This window comes from Montipora capricornis, chromosome 9, assembly GCF_036669925.1.
Source record: "Montipora capricornis isolate CH-2021 chromosome 9, ASM3666992v2, whole genome shotgun sequence".
Classification (NCBI taxonomy): Eukaryota; Metazoa; Cnidaria; class Anthozoa; order Scleractinia; family Acroporidae; genus Montipora; species Montipora capricornis.
Window position 1 is genome coordinate 16,718,068 of NC_090891.1, and position 7,500 is coordinate 16,725,567.

The following is a 7,500-nucleotide window of genomic DNA, read 5'->3' on the forward strand; positions in this document are numbered from 1 at the left end:
TGGTTTGGGGTCAACGGTTGCAAAGCATTACTGCAAATGAATTAGCCAATGACTGATTGTGCTTTATTGAGATTCCCTCGACAGTCGAGTCCCTCTCGATTTAATGCTAGAAAAATGGTCTTTAACTTGGAGAATTACAAAAAATTTCCTCAAGGAAACCTGATTTTGGTCATCTGAATGGTTTTTAAGGCATATTATAGGAATATAAACGCGATGTAATTTGATGAAATATGGTGATATTCACGATTAATAAAAGTGAGCTTTAAAAGTTTCGAAAGATTTAGAGCATTTTGGAGTGTACTATATAGCATTTCGTCGACCAAAATCGTTTTTTTCACGGTCCAAAACGCCTGCAGAATCTCTTTTTTTGTAGAATAAGCTTTCCTATCTTGCCTTCTGAGGTGACATGTTTCCATTTCAAACCGTTTAAGTTAGGAAAAAGAATTTTGATTAGTCAGCGTAATCGGATCGATTTAAGTTACTTTACATACTCCTTTTATAAATCAGTCATTTTAACCCAATGCCTTGTTTTTGGCTAACCGTCACACTTAACATTTCTCTAAGGCCATGAAATGAATTTTTTAAGTGTACGGTTTGCTAGGGAAAATTCTGGGAAAGAATTCGTAAGCTTAAAAGAACAATAAGATGGTCTGAATTGAAGCAGATAAAGAGATAAAGTTTTTATGATTTTCTTGGTTTCAGGGCCTTATTTAACGGAATCAGTGAGAACATTTATCATTGGGCACTGGTCAGTTTCCCGACAAGTAACGACAAGGCATTTGTGTGCTTCAAACATGGATAATTTAATTAGTTTAGATGGCAAACAAAGCCAGATTTTACCCGAGGATGCTTTTTCCTGGTTAGTAGAGCATATGTCCTGTGAGGGTGACACGGTGATCGATATAAATAGCGACAAAGCAAGTACGTTTATTGCAGCCCTCAAAGAAGGACTAAATGCTGCTTGGATAACATCCCAATCATGTTATGTCCAAAAAAGACTAAGACTTGAGGCCATTTTTGCACAAAATCCAGACTCTGAATCTGAATAGCCGTAATTATTCTTGCAGTTATTTTACCTTTTAAGAAATACGCATACCCTTTTGAGAAACATTTTGATGTTTTTCGATAATTATAAATATGAAAATAAGTTCTTTTCTTGCAACATTTCCAAGTTGACTTCTTGAATGTATAATTTTTTAATTGCATTAAATTTGTTTCAAATGACAGTTGACAGTTTGTCTTTCAAGATGTTATAGTAAGTGGCCTGGGGTCAAAATACTGTGATATGTGATCTTGTCATGGGCCGCAGAATTTCCGCAGCATGTGTGCTTGCCAGGGGCTGTAGAATTTCTGCGGCATGTGTACTTTCCAGGGGCCGCAGAATTTCTGCGACGTGTGTGCTTGACATGGGACCCAGAATTTCTGCGACATGTGTGCTTGACATGGGACCCAGAATTTCTGCAGCATGCGTGCTTGACATGGGACCCAGAATTTCTGCGGCATGTGTGCTTGCCAGGGGCTGTAGAATTTCTACGGCTTGTACACTTGCCAGGGGCCGCAGAATTTTTAAGGCATGTGTGCGTCAGGGACCGCAAAATGTCTGCGGCATGCGTGCTCGACAGGGGCCACAGAATTTCGGCGGCACGTGAGCTTGGCATGGGACCCAGAATTTCTGCAGCATGTGTGCTTGCCAGGGGCCACAGAATTTCTCCAGCATGTGTGCTTGACAGGGGCCGCATAATTTTTGAGGCATGTGTGCTTGACAGGAGCTGCAGAATTTCAGCGACATGTGTCCTTTTCGGGTAATTTTAGTAGAGTAGTGGGTAATTTCTTTGCAGCTGCCATATTTCAATATGTGGCAGTTAATTTTATTTGATTTAGAAAAAAAGTGAATGATGTTTTGCAACAATTCTGCGAGAATTTAGTATTTAAAGTGAATTATTGAAGAGATGCAATAAAAAGCATGCCATCTAGCATTACCATTTTATCTCAGAAAGGGCGTAACTGTGCTCTGCAGTGGGTTACTAGTGTTTCGGACATTGTTAAGAAGGTCCTTTTAAGTGTAACCTCAATTTTTAGCCAAAACATTCTGTTCAATATTTTGGGAAAATACACCATTTTCAGATCTTAAATTGCTATTCCTTTTGCATACTTCAAGAAAAAGCTCTAAAATCCTGTTTTCTTGCTGAATGATGCACACAGCTAAGGTGAAAAGGTCTTATTTTCACGGAAAAATGCACTTTAGAAAAACACAAAATTGTTTGGAAGGTGTTTCGGACATTGTTAAGAAGGTCCTTTTAAGTGTAACCTCAATTTTTAGCCAAAACATTCTGTTCAATATTTTGGGAAAATACACCATTTTCAGATCTTAAATTGCTATTCCTTTTGCATACTTCAAGAAAAAGCTCTAAAATCCTGTTTTCTTGCTGAATGATGCACACAGCTAAGGTGAACAGGTCTTATTTTCACGGAAAAATGCACTTTAGAAACACAAAATTGTTTGGAAGGTGTTTTTAATTGCTCTCCCGAGACTCCTTGAAACTTACAAATATGCTGTAAGTCGTGGATATGAAGCGCTCAACGAAGACTAATAAATCTCCTGCTAGAAACTCTTGTTTATTGTTCATTATTTATTGTTCATTATTTCTGTCGATCTAGTTATGTGATAATTGCACTGATCCAGTGAAAATATATAGAGGTGCCTGTTGAGACTGCAATGATTTTTGTATCGGAAAAACTAAAAGACGATTGCATGACAGAAAAACTGAGCATTATTAATATATTCCTGATAAAGTTAGATAAAAAGTTAAACGAAATTGAATCACAACCTGGACTATTTGTTTCTTTACATATCAGTTTGTGTTGATAACGCAATGATGAATGTTCCTATTAAATTTATACATATATATGCACAGTCAAACATCGATTATTAGGACGTTAATTGTCACGATTTTTTTCTGGTCAAAATTTGTTCGTAAGGATCAAAAATGCTACTTAAAAGCATGTGTCAACCTTGCTTTTATTGTTGCTACTTAACAGCACTTTCCTTCTGAAACTCATTGCTAGAGGTAAAGTACTGCAGATAATATGAAATTCTGACTCCGAGCTGTTTTAACGCTTAGTGAAGTTCTATGCTATATTTACTAGTTCAGCCTTTGCATCGATTTATCGCAATCTTCTCTCAGTCGTTACATTTATTCGGCAATAAATTTCCAACATCACTGCGATCGGAGTTTTTTCTCCTTGTTTGGTCGTGACGAGGCATAATTTAGATTTCTCTTTCATGATACTGCAAATCACACAGTAATTCTCTTTTCCCGCGTTCCAGGCCCACTTTCATTGCGGGGTAAGAGGGAGTCCCGGAACAGGACTACTGACAACCAGGTTTGAGGCTGCTTCGGACTTCAAGCTATGCATGCTGAATTTATCGAGATCCTCAACAAAGGGCTTGATATGACTTTTAAACTCCTTTCGAACCCTAGACGACGAGATGCCTAGTGACGCATGACTTAACTTTGCGTCTCATGAGAGGGCTGTTCGAGCTGGACTCTTCGAGGCACTTGAGCAACCTCGCAGTAATCGATACTGGACATTTGCCTGATTTAGCTAATAAGATCGTGGGACCCTCTCGATATTGATCATGTTTGTGCTTGGAAATGTACGTAGGCTCGTGATCGCAAAACAGAACTATGTCCTGAAGCACTGTCATTATACTCATCGCATAGCCTTGCTACGAGCTCCAAACTAAGGGGTTCTTTAGGTTGGACTGAATGGACAAGCTTACGTCTGGCGCCCTCGAGAGATGACTTAACGATAGGATGGTCTGAAGCAATGCAATCTGAAGCAATCTGATGACCCCATCAGATCGAATACACGGCAGCCTCGAGCACGGAAATGCCCGTTCCCCTCTCCATGGCGGATATGCAAGGTTCAGTTACAAAAAGAGCCACGTGGAGCGGATGCGCCGGAACAACTGGGACGCCGGTTTTGGACATAGCCCACCAAAGCCATTTATTCCAGCTGGAAACATATTTTGAAGCTGTGGAAGTGGACGTGGAGCAGAGTTGAAGCTCCATCAAGTCAGACGTCAACCTGCTGAGGTGCACATCACGAAGCAGACTGGGATCGGACCAAACGCTAACACTGAAAACTTCTGAAAACACCAAAAAATACGTGAAGTCAAAAAATACGTCAGGGAAAGACTCGCATAACTCAAAATGGGATTAAACCCGCCTCATGCGGGACATGCATCAATGCAATCATCCCTCTGAAAGGGAAAAACACCTATCTAATAAACATCCAAGCAAATGCATACTAAACGGCAACACCACTCTAAATGAGTAACTCGCGCCGCCTAAATGGCAGCCACCCGAAGAGGGTAAATCTAACTGGTAAATCAAAACCTTTCCAAAAATCGTTCTCTTAACGTTCGATCAAATGAGCACTTAACGGCAAGAAGACTCTAAATGAGTAACGCGCTATCTAAATGACGGCAACCCAAAGAGGACAAACCTAGGTGGACATGACTGCGCAAATGCAAACCTCCATAAAAGAAACTAAAACATACATGAGAACAATAAAGCGGACGAAAAAAGTAATTGGTAAAGCAAAAAGGAAAACGTGATGTATCGTTCGTACAGTTTTCGACCCGAAGGAAGAACTGGCACCTTAAAGACACAATTTATACCAATATGCAAAACAATACCACAAAAGAGTTGATTACCAATAGCTCTTAAGGACAATTATACGAACTCGGCGCGGTGGCCTCATGGTTAGTGCGCTCGACTCTGGATCGAGTGGTCCGGGTTCGGGGCCTGGCCGGGGACATTGTGTTGCGTTCTTGGGCAAGAACTTTACTCTCACGGTGCCTCTCTCCACCCAGGTGTATAAATGAGTACCGGCGTAATGCTGCGGGTAACCCTGCGATGGACTAGCATCCCATCCAGGGGGGAGCATAAATACTCCTCGCTTCATGCTACGGAAACCGGAGATAAGCGCCGGCCTTAATGGGCCTTCAGGCTCGTAACAGAGACTTATACGAACTCTTTTAGGGACTTGCAGAAAACAAATATCTGCTGATCTGCGTACCGCAGATATTTTAACATTACCATTTAAGTACGGTCACTTCTGTGTCTATCGTCTGATGTCAGCTTCACGGATAACATACTGCCAAACGACCTGGCCAATAATTTCGGTAATTTCTTTGTACGGAAAAAATGTTGGGATAAATAAGTCATTAGATGCTCTTCAGTTGTTAAAGACTTTGGACAGTGCAATTGAAGAGGGTGACTGCGCATGCGCTGTTTATGAATGCAGTTGCGCAGTTCAATCTGAATCCCCTGCCTGCTCAATACTCTCTAAATTCAAGTTCTTGTCCCGGGACCAGCTTGCTGAGGTGGTACGTAGGGCAGCTGTAAAATCTTGCTGATTAGATCCAATGCCTACTTCTGTGGTTCTTCGGGTCCTCAATGTTGTGTCACCGGTGCTCGCATCGATGATCAAGTTATCCTTTGAATCAGGGCAATTTGCAGAGAGATGTGGTTTGGACATTGCTTATAAGAACTTCCGGCCCGTTAATAACCTGCTTTATGTTTCCAAATTATCTGAAAGAGCCGCCGCTGACCAGCTGATGGACCACACGATGGCTCATGTTCATTTTGTGCTCCAGTCGGCGTATAAGAAACATCACAGTACGGTGTCTGCGCTGCTTAAAGTTAAAAACGACATCTTAATGAATATAGACGGACAGAAGGGCACCCTTCTGATCCTACTGGATCTTAGCGCAGCGTTTGACACCATGTGGCATGAAAGGCTGAGATTGAGGTTTGGTGAGAGTGGAAATGCACTTGACTGGTTTGCATCTAACTTGTCTGATAGAACGCACCGTGTGAGAGTTAATGGTGGCTTATCGGGCATCTTTCCACTCAAACAAGGCATCTCACAGGGCTCCTGTCTACGCCCGCTTTTCTTTACGGTTTACACTAGCAAGCTATTTAAGATAAATGGACGCCACCTTCCTAGTATCCATTGTTTTGCCGATGACACGCAACTGTACCTAGCGTTTAGTCCTAACACCCCAGATGACACTGAAGAAGAGGTACATGCTATCCGTGACTGTATCGCGGACTTGAGAAACTGGATGATAAACGATCGGTTGTTATTGAACTATGATAAGACAGAGTTTCTACTTCTAGGTACTGGACAGCAGTTAGACTGATTGATATCAGAAATATTAGAGTCGGAAGCTCTGAAGTAAAGCTCGCAACCTGTTGTTAAAAATCTCGGTGCTTGGTTAGATTCCACACTAACGATGTCAACTCATATTAGCAAACTCTGCAGTGCAACGTTTTGTCACTTGCACAACATCAGTCGCATCAGGAAATTTCTTAGTCTGGAGGTCATTAAAACCTTACTTCACGCCTTTGTTACATCGCGCGTTGATTATTGTAATGGCCTTTTGTATGGCATACCTGCATCTCAGCTGAACAAGGTCCAGTGTGTTCTCAAAGCTGCAGCTAGGCTTAAAACATACCTTTTTAAAGTAGTCTATGGATAATAATAATTATTATTTTAATATATTGTAACTTCTATGCATATATTTCCTCATTAGTATCAGCTTATTATTTTAGATTTTGCAAATGTAATGCGCATTTGATCATTTTTATGTATTTTGCCCAATATAAATATCAAATTATTATTACTATTATTATTATTATTATTTAAAACATCTTACAATCAAAATAAATAATTAATACTAAAATTCGGTAATAGTTCACTCAGAATAGCTCAACAGCTAATCGAGATGAGTGAAAATAAATTATATTACTTGAATCCGTTGGTGAGCAATAAAGCTTGAAGACAAAGGAATAGATACTACGATGAGAAAAGATAGACTGACAGTGAAAAAGAAAAAAAAGAAAGAAAGAAAGAAAACGAACAATCAAAAAACTCATTGCGCACAGAAAAAAGATAAAATTTTACATCATTACTAAGTACCAGATGAACACTCATAAGTCTTTTTGACTTCTTTTAGGGGTAGATGTTTAACAGGTTCATCAAAACTGTTCCAAACTTTTAACATAGCCTTTTTGGAGGTCTTAGAGGTGAAGAACTGTGTGAAGTGTGCAAAACCTCTGTGTAAGAAGCCGAAAGAATTTCAGTCCCTGCTGACGAGGATAGTCAAGGCTGGAAAGCTGAGGACGAAACTGGCTGCTTCTGGAAGGCGATGCTTGAGAAATCGCTCTCTCAAAAGGAAAAACGCTGCAGAGGTGGCAAGAATTCGAAGCAACGAATAACCGCTGCATTCTTTGTGAATACAGAGGACGAGAAAGAGGGCCTTATTGTGATAGGAAGTAGCAAACTGCCGCGCTGCTCCACACGTTTACCAAATCCATCATACCACTACAGCGCGTAGTACTTCAGCGTTGAGAAGGCGTGGATGAGAACTAAGATAATGGTGACCATCCTTATCAGGTTGAACAACAGTTTGAAAAAAGAGGA